This window comes from Haemorhous mexicanus, chromosome W (genome assembly GCF_027477595.1).
Source record: "Haemorhous mexicanus isolate bHaeMex1 chromosome W, bHaeMex1.pri, whole genome shotgun sequence".
Taxonomy (NCBI): Eukaryota; Metazoa; Chordata; class Aves; order Passeriformes; family Fringillidae; genus Haemorhous; species Haemorhous mexicanus.
The window spans coordinates 1052823-1065879 of record NC_082380.1 but is presented as its reverse complement, the minus strand read 5'-3'; positions in this window follow the sequence as shown (position 1 = coordinate 1065879).

Genomic DNA, 13057 nt, shown 5'->3' with positions numbered 1-13057 from the left:
GTTACTCGTTAGAGTAGGCTCATTACGAAGGGCTTTCAAGGGAAAGGGTAAATATGTGAAGGGTTTCCAGTAAATTTACTACACTGCAAGATTAAAAAAAAGATGAAACCTTGAAATGCACAGGCGTTATTGGTGTAACGTTATAAATGGGAAAAGCCATCAAACATTGGCTAATTGCTAGTTAGGATAAGTTATTTTTAAAATTCTTTTCAGCTGGGGCAAAGTTATGTCTAAGTTCCCTTGGGCCTTGACAAGCGGTAACAGCCCACAGAGAAATGTATGTGTAGCAGAGCGCATCAGAAGTCCCCAGCTCTGATGGCAGGGAAAATATGAGGATATTAAAGTTAGCTGGATAATTAAAATAATTACATCACAGTGAATGCAAAGGAGATTGTCTAAAGGGATATTGTATTGTGGGAGCTTGGCTTTGGCTGGTAAGGCATGTTGAACAACAGACTAATAGACTGCTCCAGGGAACGGAGCAATAAAATCCTGTTATGAATTTGTTTATCAAGAATGCAGCGATAGGAAGGAACAGCAATGGCAGTTAGTTGGTCGAGTTATTGCTTTTTTAACCTTACTTTCTGCTGATAGTCTTTTGCCAATGCCTGAGCACCCTATTTACTTTAGGGGCAGAGGAAAAATAGGAGCTGCCAGAGGACTTTCAGGCCATGAGCTCTTTGTGTACATGGAAAGCAGGAGTCAGTTTCTGTGTCTGGTTCTTTGTCTCCTGTTGCCTTTGTCACACTCTGCTGGTGGCTCAACAGAGGTGCTGCTGGTGCTTCGAGAAGTGGTTCTGGCTCCTGTACCATGGTTGCCTTGCTTTCATAGAATCACAGAATCATAGAATGGTTTGGGTTGGAAGGGACCTTATAGATCATCTTGTTCCAAACCCCCTGCCATGGGCAGGGACACCTTCCACTAGACAGGTTGCTCCAAGCCCTATCCAGTCTGGCCTTGAACATTTCCAGGGATGGGGCAGCCACAGCTTCTCCAGGCAATGTGTGCCAGCTCCTCTTTCCACCAAGATGGGAAGTGCTTGGCAACTCATAGATGATCAAAATTACTGGAAAAAAATTAAGATGATTTCTTCAATATACTCATTTGTTGCTTTGTGCATTTTCTGTCTAACTTGAGACTGTATCCTCAGTTTTTTCAGTTGGCACAATTGTGCCCACACTGTTGTCAGTCCAGGTTCTTCCCTCCCATGTTTAACAGGATGCTTAGTTTTGTCAGATCCTCTAGGGCCACCTGAAAGAAGATCCACACCACTACCCTGATGCAACATTAGCTTGATATTTCTCCTCTGTTTGGTCCACCATTGATGAACCAGCATCTACTGGCCAGCTAGGGAGCCAGGGTGCAGCCTGGCAAGAGGAGATGCTATCAGTGGGAAAACTCTCCTTTGGTGACTTCCTCAGCAATGAAAGGGGTTGAAATGCAATGGAAGATCTGGGAAAAAAGCACCAGAGGTGGACATTCAGAGATATAATAACACATCGGCCCAGGTTATAGGTGACACTTCACATAATACTGTGTCAGTACGAAAAATCTTGGCAGCATCCTGGGTCTCAGCAGGGTCAAGTTGGCTGACTTTTCCATCAAACTACCAAACTACCAAAGTTTTTCTGCACAAGAATGCTATCTGTCCAAATTTCAGTACTGAGATCATACTCTGGGCATTTGTTGTTGCTGCTGTGGCATGAAAAACAGTGATTTACACCTTTTAAATTAGCTACTGCTTTCCACAGGAAGTGCAAAACAGTGTGGAAAAACTTTGCAAATCCTGCATATTTAAGCAATTTTTGGAATTCTACTCTGCTTTGGTGAGACCCCACCTAGAGCACAGTATCCAGCTCTGGAATCCTTGGCACAGGAAGGACATCTACCTGTTGGAGTGAGTCCAGAGGAGGCTGTGAAGATGCTCAGAGGACTGGAGCACCTCTGCTATAGAGAAAGGCTGAGAGAGTTGGGGTTGTTCATCCTGGAGAAGAGGTTCTAGGAAGGCCTTCTTGCAGTCTTTCAGTACTTAAAGGGGGCTTGGAAGAAACATGGGGCCAAACTTTTTACATGGGCACATAGTGATAGGTGATGGGGTGATGGCTTTAAACTGAAGCAGGGTCGATTTAGATTAGATATAAGGAAGAAGTTTTTTGCACTGAGGGTAGTGAGGCACTGGCACAGGTTGCCCAGAAAGGTGGTGGATGCTCCATCCCAAGAAACATTCAAGGTCAGGTTGGATGGGGTATGAGCAACCTGGTCTAGTGGAAGGTGTCCCTGCCCATGGCAGGGGGGTTGGAACTAGATGACCTTTAAAGGTCCCTTCCACCCCAAACTATTTTGTGACTTTGTTCTATGACTCTAAGTCATGCATCATGTTGTGAAGAATATGCATTTGTGGTATTATGTGGAGCGGTCCTTGTCTGGGGAAGTTTTTGGCTGCTGTCTGGGAAATAAAGATGTACATTGCTTTTCTCTGCCAGAAACTTCACTTCCAGTGCATTCAACACCAGAAGATCTCCAAAATGCTGTGGTGCCCTGCTTAACATAAACCTTTTCTCTGTGTTGTCTTTGGCATCCATGCTAAAGACTGCTGTCTCCTGAGCAAAGGTGTGCAGGAAATGTGGACCTGGGGACATGCCGAGGTGGATGCTAGTACTAAATACTGCCACTGCTTAAAACCTTGCCCCTCTTGGAGTGGGATTGCAAGGGAGATGCTGACTACTGGGAGCAATGAATAATGCCAGTCTCCCATGTGGAGTTGAATCCAGAGCACTGACTTGGTGACAAGACCAAAACCCAACAGTGCTGCCTGTTGGGTCTCACCAGCTCTCTGTGGTGTCTAAACTCTGCTTGTTCCTGAGAAGGGGGAAGATATCTAGGATCTTTCCATGTCTTCAGGCTCCCATGGCTTGGTCTGTGTGACCAAAGTAATCAACTGCCCATGGTCAAGATGGTTAAACCTAGGGAAAACACACTAGGATTTTGCAGCTTTAAGCTGAATAAGATCATCCACCTGATGGCAGCAGAGAATGGGGAAGAGGGAAAGCCCAGGCCAGGTGAGCAGTGGCCTGCTGAAAATACACTGGGAATTTCTGACATGTGGAGTGTGATTTGGTGATGGGGCCTTCCCACAGGCAAAGCACTCTCCAGCACAAAAAATGAACAATATTGGATGACAAAACTCATTTGCTGCTCTGAAAAGATGACAAATTCAGAAAGTCTCTCGGATGGGTGGTTGCTCTGTTATCAGTCCCTTCGGCGCTGGGAAAGGCTGCAGAGTAGGCCCCAACAGGTTACAAAGTGTGAGCTCGTGGTGTTTCCCCAGGTCCCAGTCTGGAGCAGGTTTGAATGGTTCCAAGAAAAGGGAGAGAAAAACAGTCCAGGGAAAACTCGGACTGCCTCAGCTAGCTAAACTAACTAACTAACTAAAAAGCAAAAGGAGTGTAGTGTTCTGCCCCGTCCATGCCCAGGCAACAACAGTGTGCCAGCAGACTGTGGACAGATGAGTCTAGTTCTTGATAACAAAACTCTGTGCTTTTTCTTCTCCCCGCCTTCACTCTCAGCCAGTCTTGAAGGCACAGAATATAATATCCAGCATAAACAGAACACCCAATAGGGGATACAAGCATCATAACATCACCCTAGGACATTGAGATAACATCCAGCGAATGTGTAATGTGAACCCTGCTATTGATATGCCAAATATCAGCATCTGCTGTCTGAAGAAAGTATGGACCCAGGCCCAAACTGGAAGTGATAAAGAAAAGGAGCCAAAACCACAGCCAAGAAACACACATGCTCTAAAAAGGGGGACTCAAGGAGGGGCCATGAAAAATAGTTCCTGGAATATGTAAACTAGTTTATGGATATGCAAAAGGGTATATGAATATGCAACAGTCTGATGTAATGGAAAAGGTATTTTATTGATTGCACTGTGCTAGAGATGACTGCTGGGGATACTTCTCCTCAGAGATACCTTTAGCTCGCAGGCAGTTGCAGGCAGGCACTCGGAATAGACCCATACGAAGTAGGAACTCGGTTTACCTCTAGTGAAAAAAGTTCAGGCGACGGTGAAGAGAAAAAGAGCGGGTTCTGCCAGAGAGTTAAATCCAGAGTTTATTCCAAGGTGACACAGTTCTGAATCTCAGTACAGTTCCGACAGACCCGGACCACATGGCCTCAATGCCTTTTAAGCTCACCGGGAGGTGGGAGGGAGAGGATAGGTAAGCCACCAACCAGGTGGGAGGGGGAGGGTCTCAGGGGACAATGACACCTGGACAGACCAATGACTCCAGGTCTGAAAAGCATCTTTTGAACTTCTGCCAATCACACGATGCCCTAGCTGGAATGTGGAACTGGACAGACAGCCATTAGGAAGAGGGCAGGGGGGAAACAAGGAGAAAGCAGAGCTTCACACCACAACAGTATTTAAGGGGTAACCCTTGTTAGCGTTCAGGAACACATAATCACGAGAAATGATTATATGCAGGTGCTTTTATTGAAGAGCTCTGGGTGTCAGGGGTAAAGACCCAAATCTGACTCCAACATAGGTTCGGGATGGATATGCTTTTATATTCTATCGTTATATAACTTTCATGTTAATTATTAAACTTACATTGTTCTATAGTATACATAGGTTTCAGCCAAGCATGGCCACCTTAGACTAGGAACATACAGTTTCTCATTGTTCTTCTTATGATTATACAATAATTATTTTAATCACTAAACAATCATTTCAGCTAGCAATTATACTACTTACACAGGTAAAACACAAGGCTTAACATTTCAGAGTTTATCTTAGCATTTTCCAGGGCGCCACTATCACCCTGAAGGTGATGGTGTGGTCTTGGCTGAGTGCCAAGACACACCCAGCCGTAATCTTTGCTTTACTGTCTTTGTCTTCTATTGTCCTTTATTAAACTGTTTAAATTTCCACAGGAGAGTGAACTTGTTTTTCACAATTTTGGATCTCGCCCAGGATTAACACTTTGCCTCCAAGACCCCAGGGGATGCAGAGCAGGGGGCGCGCCCTGCCCAAGTTTGGTGGCCTCGCTTGCTTATTCTGGTGTGGATCGGTGTTGTAGTGTGTTTTTATACTTTGTAATACCTTGAAGTAGTTCGGTTTTTGGATCCCCGTTTTTTTCCCAAATAGTTTATCCCAGACTGTACCCCCTTCCCTTTACCTATGTAATCTCTCTCCCTTGATGAGATCATCCCCAAATCCCCACCCTGGCTCTCTGTCAATCATTCAGCATCCCATCTCCTCCATCTAGAAGCTTCGATCCAAGATGTCAAGTGATTAGCTAGAGGCTAGGGGTCAGCCCTCTGAGACTTGCCCTATACGCTGTCCTAAATGTCTATCCCCCAGTACCCATCCCTTAGGGTCATTTACAGGTTAGTAAAATGTTATCTACTTTTGGTTTCCACCTCCCTTTAAATGTAACCTTGGCACATCTCCCGGGGCTCTCAGCAGGAGGCCCCCTAAGGTGTAGGAGCTCCCCTGGCTCCTGAATAAATCCTTGGATTAACCCCTGCTAAGAGTCGGCCCTTTATCTTCCACCGATGTCTCTAGTGTCTCTTCTGCTGCAAAGGCGACTAGCCTAGCTGCCCTCAGCACCCTCCGGGCACGAGGGAGTGTCTCCCTGCAGTCGGCCATGTCAGGGTTGCCCCCCCGCTGTCTGCTGACTTGGGGCTGGCCGGGGGTTCCTGAGAGGCTCACAGAGGGCCAGAGACAGATCAGCAGAGTCAGGTTGCCACCTGGTGGACAAAAGGAAACACATAAAGCGAAGAAAAGTGAAAATGCTCCCTAAACGGTGGTAGCTCCACAAATTCTTGTGCACGAAGACCCAAAGAAGAAAAGAGGATTACTAAGTATTCTTTCAGGGGGGCAAATACAGGGGATGAATGTGTGTGATGAGAGGTGGGCTGGTTATTCCAGACCTGCTAAGTGTGTGAGGACTCTCTCACGCTGCAGTTCCGTCTTTTCGCAAGAAAAACGGCCAGTAAAGAGACAAAGTGAAAGATAAAAGGAGTGAGAGAATCCCCTGGGGTAACTGGGACTGGGTCTCAGGGAGGAGGTGGGATGCCTTGGAGAGAGGGAGCCAAGGGTTTTCCTGGCACAATCCACTGGGAAAGCGGGATAAAAAGTGGAGGAGGTCCCTAAGAAATTCTGCTGGATTGAGGCATAAGATGCCCAAGAGCATCCAGATTTGAATTTATAATACCCATGGATGGAACAAGTGACTTGAGAACAAAGGTATCTTATTTTTGTGTAGTCCTGTTGTGAGAGTGAGACAGACATAAGAAGAAAGTAAGAAATAAGAGTGAGTGAGTGTGAATGGAGGAAAGTATATGCAATGTATTTTGTTGATTTTGGGTTTAACTTTATTTTCTGGAAGGAGGAGTTCTATATTGTGTTGTTGAGAGAAGGGATTTTCTGTGTTACGGGGAGTAGGTGCTTTTCTATGTTGTGGGGCGTGGGTGATTTTTCTGTGTTGTGGGGAGGGGGTGAAATTTGAGTGGTTGGAAAGTAGGAAACATGGGCCAGGGACAAATAGATAAAATCCTGAAAAATGGGTCAAAGAACCAGTAACTTGGGTTCTGGTCAACGAGGGAGTAAAAGGGTGCCAGCAGATATACCCCAAGATAGTCCCCTGGGAATGATGTTAGCTAACTGGGATATTGATCCTTGTACAAGAAAAAAGGATCAAGTAAAAATGATTCAGTACTGTATGATAGAATGGACAAAAAAGGAAATAACACCCTACCATGTTTATTGGCCTAGATATGGTTCTTTTGAGAGTTGGATTTGCCAAGCCTTAAACACGTTTGTAAATTCTAAAGAACCATTTAATCCGCAAGAGGGAGAATATGCTGTGTGCTGGACAGGGAACATGGAACCCCTGGGGATAAATTTTTTAAAATAGCAGAAACTCCAAAAACAGCAAGAAGAAAAAAAGAAAGAAAAGGGCTAGGACCCCCTGGAAATGTGACCTCTCCCGCACCCGCTAGTTTCCCCACCAGCTCAGGATTTTCTGCCTCAGCTGCGCCAGGGTTCCCGCCCATGCCAACTCTTGCCACCTCACTTGTGGCAGCTCTGTCTGCCCCAGCCCCAGCTGCCTCGGTCACCCAGACTGCTCCGGTTCCTCCAGCCACTCTGGCTGGGCCACGACTCATGCGTGCGCCGGCTATGCCGCTTTTTCCAGCAGCTCAGGTTGACCCGGTTTTTCCAGCCCCCCTGGCCTCTCTAGCATTCCTGCCTGCGCTAGGCCTGGCCACTTCGGCCATCCCAACCCCGGCCGCTCCATCTGCGCTGACACCAGCCACACTGGACACCACCATGGACCTTGTACAAACTGTCCACACCCTGGCTTGGTTTCCGCCAGAAGGCTCCACCCCTTTGGTAGTTCTGGCGATAGTCTCCGCCTCCACCCCCCCCATCCTTCTTTTGGAGGACTCAGCCTGGATGCTGACCCCTGCTGTCAAGCCCCTTTCTTTGGCATCCCCATCAATCCCTGCCCAGGCTGCTGTTCCCTTGGTAACGACAGCTTCTGCTGTTCAAGGGAACTTTCTCCTTAAAGGAGGGCCACCATACTAAAATACAAGAAGCTCAGTTAAAAAAAGTAAAAAAAGCAGCTTTATAATATTTCCCCTGACACTTTCCCAAAACAAGGGAAAAATGTTATAAAGAATGGAGAACAAAAGGGTTGGGATCAAGAGGTTAGTTTATTTCCATTACAAGAAGTGCCAATGAGTGGAGTCCAAGGGGAGACAGGATTTGTAAATGTCCCCATGACTTCTTCAGAAGTCAGTGTCTTTGTTTGAAAAGACAGGTGTCCACTAAGGAAGGCAGGAGCTTCCCCTGAAATAGAAAATGTAAACCCCCTCCCTCCGAATTATTATAAATTTGAAATTAAAAGGCTTTCAGGCAAAGATATGGGAATAGGAATAACAGTTCTTTACTAGGAAAACTAAAAATACAAATGTAATCATACAAACAAAAAAAAAAAACCAAAAAACCTACTGATAGAGTCAGAATACGACCTGACACCCTGTGGGTCAGGGTGTTGGTAACAGTCCGATTGAATGGTGGCTGCAGTCCTCCTGAAGTAACAGATGTGGTTCTGATGGAGCAGTGATCCTGTAGAAGGCTGTAGGTTTCCTCTGAAGGTCCGGTGGTGATGTAGATGGGCCTGGTCTTCCTCTGGGAATCCAGTGGAGAAGACAGCTACGCCTCTGGGAATCCAGTGGAAAAGGCTGGCTGTGGTGTTCCACATATCAGATTATATCCAGATAGGAATGCTTGGCTCCTCCCTCTGGGCGGAGCTTCTCACAATGGGATGATGTAATTTTATCAGTCATGTATTGAGACTCAGTGGCCCATTAACAGAAGATATCTCCCTGAGGGAGGATTGGTTTGTGGAAGAGATAAATAAAACTGCCCAATTAACAGAAGAAAACTGCTCCACAGATAGGAATAGAAGACACACACCCATTTCTAACCTAAGACAGTCAGAAATTTTAAAAAAGAGATTAAGGGAATATTGGAAGATCCCATAGGTACAGCTGAACAATTAGATCAATTCTTAGGTCCCAATATTTTTACTTGGGAAGAAATGCAGTCAATAATGAAAATATTATTTTCCCATGAAGAGAGACAGATGATTAGAGCTGCTGGAATGAGAATTTGGGAAAGTGAGAATCAACAAGGTCTACCAGGGGACCAGAAAATGGCAATAGCACCTCCTAACTGGAACCAAAATGAAGAGGCTGGGCGAGGACATATGAATGATTATTGTAATTTGATAATCAGAGGAATAAAAGAAGCGGCACCCCGAGGTTAAATGGGGTTAAATGTTAAGAGGGCCTTTGAGGGACAACAGGGAAAAGAAGAGACCCCAACTGAGTGGTTAGAGAGCCCCTGAAAGAATATGAAACAATACTCTGGAATAGACCCTGAAACCATAGCAGGGCAAGCCCTATTGTGAGTTAATTTTTTCATTCATGCCTGGCTGGATATTAGAAAAAAAATGGAAAAAATGGAGGACTGGCATGATAAATCCTTAAATGATCTATTAAAAGAAGCACAAAGGGTTTATGTACGGAGAGATGAAGAAAAAGCCAAAGTGAATGCAAAGATTATGATAGCCACAATGTGACAAAGTAATTTCCAGAGAAATCTAAATCCCTCAAGTACTACTCCCAAACATTCAGGTTTTAGATGTGGGAACCCAGGGCACAGGGAATATTTCTCTGTCTGCTCTGAGGGGGTCCTGACCCCCAGAGAAACACTGACTTTGACCCTCATTCATGAGGAAAACTTCCAAGACTTCAAGATAGACTTCACAAGAGTGGGAAATAGATTATAGAGAGTAGTGTAGTATGTCACTTGGGTGAGAAATTTAGGTTTTAGGATTTTTAGTATGTTGTAGATGGGAACAAAATGGAGGACATTGAGTGTTGTCCTGAGCTCCTTCTTCTTCCTTCTTCTTCCTTCTTCTTCCTTCTTCCTTCTTCTTCTTCGTGGGTTTAGGTGATGTTTTATAATTGGACAGAAAAGTCCACATTGTGGGCTTCAAGGGATCAGTTATTGGGTTAAAAGGGAAAGTAATTTAGGTGTCAGTTCTTAATTACATCATTTAGTCTTAAAAGACCTTGTAACAAGAGATTTTGGGGTGCCATTTTTGCAGTGCTTTTCCAATGTGCAGAGTCTAATACAGACGGCATGCAAAACTTTAGATAAGGTAACAATAAAGAAGAAACTGAAGACCAAAAAAGTCCTGTGCATCTCCTTTTCCTAACACAAAACCACTCCAAGAGGGTTTCCCCTGACAGATGGAACCCCCAGGGAGGGGCCTACGGTGAGACCCAAAAACCAATATTTAGAGAAAGGGAAAAGGGAAGAAATAGAATCCTGGCACAATCAAAATTCTAGGAGCAATCTAAAACTGCCTGCTAGTACTGTGGGGAAGAAGGGCACTATAAGAGGGAATGCCCTCACCTAAAAAAGGATCTGAAAATTTTCCAAGCGATACATCCAAAAGAGGAATAGGGAGGTTATGGGCTCTATTTTCTGGGGGACAAATACCATCTAGAGCCTTTGATAACTTTAAAAGTAGGCCCCCAAGAGGAGGAATTAGAATCGATAGTTGATACTGGGGCAGAGAGAACTTGTGTGGTAAATATCCCTAAGGCATGTGATGTCAGTAATGACACTGTGAAGGTAACAGGAGCAAAAGGAGAGGGGTTTAAAGTCCCTGTTATTAAAAAGGTAGTAATTGAAGGGGAAGCCAGAATAGGGATGGGACATGTCTTATTAGTTCCTGGAGCAAGTAGAGACTTATTGAGGAGAGACTTACAGGTGAAACTAAAAATAGGGGTCATATTAGAAGAGGGGAAGATGACAGTTAAAGTACTAAAGCTGGGCCAAGAAGATGAAGAAAATATAAACAAAGAGGTTTGGGCTGGGGAAGGAAATGGGGGGAGGGCCTGAATATTGACCCCATAAGGGTCACAACTGAGAGAGAAGAATGTCCCATGCGTGTTTGTCAGCACCTTAAATTCTTAGAAGGAAGAGAAGGCTTAAAGCCAGCAATAGAATAAAGGATGGGACACTGGAACCTTGTATGTCTCCTCATAATACTCCTATTCTCCCAGTAAAAAAATCTGATGGGAGTTATAGATTAGTACAAGACCTAAGAAATGTTAACAAGAGAACTCGGACCCATTTCCCAGTGGTACCAAATCCCTGTACTCTTTTAAGTAAAATCCCACCCCAGCATCAGTGGTTTAGTGTGGTGGATCCTAAAGATGCTTTTTGGACTTACCCATTAGCAGGGGAAAGTCGAAATATTTTTGCCTTTGAATGGGAGGATCCAAATACTGGGAGAAAACAGCAACTAAGATGGACAAAGTTACCACAGGCATTCACAGTCTCTCCAAACCTATTTGGACAAGTTTTAAAAGAAATATTGCAAACTTTCCCCACTCCTCCTGGAATAGAAGTTACACAATATGTGGATGATCTTTTATTATCAGGAGAAGTTGAAGTAAGGGAGGCTACTATAAAATTTTTGAATTTTCTTGGGGAAAAAGGCTTTAGAGTATCAAAAGGGAAGCTACAATTCATGGAGCCAGAAGTAAAATATCTCAGCTGCTTAATAAGCAAGGGAAGCCGAAAGCTAAATCCTGAGAGGATTGCAGGGATTCTATACTTTCCCCCTCCCTCTACAAAGAAGGAAGTTAGAAGGCTGCTCAGATTATTGGGATATTGTAGATTATGGATAGAAGGGTATACACAGGCAGTAAAATTTTATATGAAAAATTGACAGAAGGAGATGTTATAAATTGGACTAAGGAAGATGACAATAAATTAGAAGAATTTAAATTGAAGCTGGCTTTGGTACTAGCTTTGAGTTTACCTTCATTAGAAAAGCCTTTTCTTATGTATGTGAATGTGGAAGGTGGAGTAGCTCATGGAGTTTTAGTCCAAAAATGGGGGGGAATAAAAAAACCAATGGCTTCTTTATGAAAATTGTTGGATCCAGTGAGCCACGGCTGGCTAGTATGTTTTCAGGCTATAGCAGCTACTGCTATTATGGTGGAGGAAAGCCATAAACTTACTTTTGGAAGTAAACTAATAGTATATACACCTCATGCAGTCCAAAATGTGTTAAATCAAAAAGCTAAAAAATGGTTAAGAGATTCTAGGATATTAAAATATGAAGCTATTTTGACAGACAGTGATGACTTAACACTAGAAGTAAACAAAAGTTTGAATCCTGCACAATTTTTATATGGGGAACCAAAAAGTAATTTAACACATGCTATAAATGATCAAATCGGCAGCTAAATTAATAAAAAATTTTAACAAAGATTTATTAGATTAACAACAAAAATAGAATTTTGAAAAACTACTACAGCCAAGGCAGCATCAACGCCGGAAGTCGGCGCTGGGTGAACTTGGATCTGACTGAAAAAGTGCTAGCATCTCTTCAGTGGTTCACGCCGACTGCTTCATGCGGCTAGCTTATATCTCGTTTATTCTGCCTGAGGCAGAAATGACGGAAGGTTCTTTTATGTCCCTTCACACGTATAACTGGGACTATACAGATGCAGAAATATACAAAAGCCAGTCCAGATGTCCGGATGGCTGTCTGAACTTCTTCGGAATAGCCTTCTTTCACATGTAACAGAGTGGCACCAGTGCTTGAGTTGGTAGATGCAACCTCCCCAGGTGCAAGTTCTCGTGAGTGGCTCAGACATTCCTGAGAAGTCGGCACTCATGGCCCAGGAAGGTTTCATTTTTATGTTAACAGACTTGATATTATCTTAACGATGTCCGGGAACTAATTGAATAGAAATAAGACTCTGCTCCCAGCCAGGGTGGTCAAAGACATAACTTGGATCTTACAATATTTTATACACATATATAGCATGAATTATCTCTACTATATATTACAACACATAATTGTTAGAAATTATACAATACCAAACTAAAGTTTGGGATGGTCAAGCAGAGCAAGCCCACCCAGAAGGGGAAAGATAATATGTTGATGGTTCATCCAGATGCATACGAGGAAAAAGAATGTCAGGATAAGCCTTGGTTGATGGGCAAAAGATGCAGACCATCAAAAAAGGAAAATTACCTTAAAATTGGTCTGCTCAATCTTGTGAATTATTTGCTCTAAAAAGATCACTGGAATATTTGGCACACAAGAAAGGAACTATTCATACTGATTGAAAGTATGCTTTTGGGGTAGTACACACCTTTGGAAAATTTTGGGAAGAAAGGGTGTTACTAAACTCAAAAGGGAAGGGACTGATACATGAGGGACTTATTTTGGAAGTTTTAGAGGCATTAAGATTGCCTGAAGAAATAGCTGTAGTACATGTTAAAGGACATCAAAGGGGAATGACTTTAGAAATAAGAGGAAAAAATTTGGCAGATCAAGAGGCTAGAGATGCAGCAGGAAATAGGACCAAAAGGGTTATGTTAATTTTGACCCCAGATAAGGAAGAATTGGAAGTTCCAAAGTTTAGTGAGGTAGAAGAG